Genomic DNA, 1,772 nt, shown 5'->3' with positions numbered 1-1,772 from the left:
TCTAGCTCAATTTAAAGTCTCTTTTTCAATTTCTCATGAAATTTTTCACATCTTTTACTAAGAATCTATTGTACAAAATGATAGTTTACATAAAATTATTTTCATTCCAGTGTATAATGTACTTTGAATGTACTCAGACCCCAAAGCATCTCCCATTTTCCCTCCCCCTTTTTCTAATTCTTTTGTACTCCAAAATTATACACTTACTATTTTAATTCCATATATAGCATTCAAAATTTTTACATGGAACAGAAACTATGTCTTTGGTATTAATTATATGTATAATTCTTTCATTTTAAGAGATTAGTCAAGTAATAAGATGGCAATTTATAATCTTATTTCTGTTCATTTCTGTACCTTACCATCACAAATTTCTAATACTCATGTGTTTGTTCTCAATGAAATATGTGTAAAGAAACATTAAGATCATTTTTATTTCATAAATGGAATTATCAAAGTAAAGCTGGCCTAAAATCATACAAAAGAAATCACAATAAAAGAATGGCTTGTGTTTTCAATATCTGGGTTCCATTAAAGTATTAAAACTTACAGGGATCATTGCAGAAGAGCCAAAGGTGACTGAAGACCAGTGGAAACAGATTTTTCCAGACAGCTAAAAATCCGTATAAATTCACAATAACAGTAACAGCATGCACAAGACCCATGCAAGTTAAAGCCAGACAAAATCCCAGCACAGAAGTGGAGAAGTAGGTAAAAAACCACAAACTTGACTGAGGAAATGTTGGCAACATATAACTACTGAGAGATGGAAAGTCTGTTTTCTTTAAGTGTGAGATGCCAGACAGGTTAACCAGGTTCCAATCAATGGATGCACAATCATTTGGGGACACAAACTTGATTCAATATATCCTAATATATATGACAAAATACATGAAATCTGGTGGAGCGGGAGCTCCAAGAAGGATGTAAATCAGGAAGGGTGTCTAAATATAATAAAAATATATTGCATGAAATTTACAAAAATTCAATTTAAAAATTACAGGGTCTTTATGAAAAAAACAACTAAGCAGAAAAATCCCACAAAAAAACATGTATCCATGATTTTAATAAGGCACAGAAATGAAGCAGACCCTATGGAAACCAAAAAGGGGGATTTCAAGTGGGGCTGATCACTCTTCATTTATATAATGACAAATATGCAGAGTTCTGTACATAATGTGGTTTGTGTAATTTAATAATGAGCACTGATAATCTAAAGGAGGAGTTGGTCAATTAGAAACTTCTGGCTTCAATATCTAATCAATGAATAGGACCAGTCATGGATTCTTATAAAAGTCAAATTTTGTTTTCTACTAATATGCACTTTTCATGTTTGCCTTAGTAACCAGTTCTTTATAGAATTAGCTAAACACTTCATGCTTGATTCTATGGTTTCCTCAGAGTAATTTTTGGCTTGAGAAAGGGTCTTCCTGTAGCCCCAGCTGCCCTGGAACTGATTATGTAGACCAGGCTGGTCTCAAACTTACAGAAATCTGCCTGCCTCTGCCTCTCAAGTGCTGGGATTGAAGACCCGTGCCAACACATCTGGCTCTGATTTTTTTTTCTTTAAAAAAACTGCATCAAAAGAAAAAAATGGGAAATTATAGGAAGGCAGAGTTCTTGGAAAAATCATGCAAGGTAAGAATAATCTTAAGATATATTATATAGAAAGATGTCTCGGATTTTTTTGGTTTCACTTAAATACAGAAGTTAGCCTGTATAATATGTTCTCAGTCTTTACTGGGACTAAGAGTATGGAAATTTGTTTGGAA

This window comes from Nannospalax galili, unplaced genomic scaffold (genome assembly GCF_000622305.1).
Source record: "Nannospalax galili isolate Female #2095 unplaced genomic scaffold, S.galili_v1.0 scaffold929, whole genome shotgun sequence".
Taxonomy (NCBI): Eukaryota; Metazoa; Chordata; class Mammalia; order Rodentia; family Spalacidae; genus Nannospalax; species Nannospalax galili.
This window is presented reverse-complemented; position numbering follows the sequence as displayed.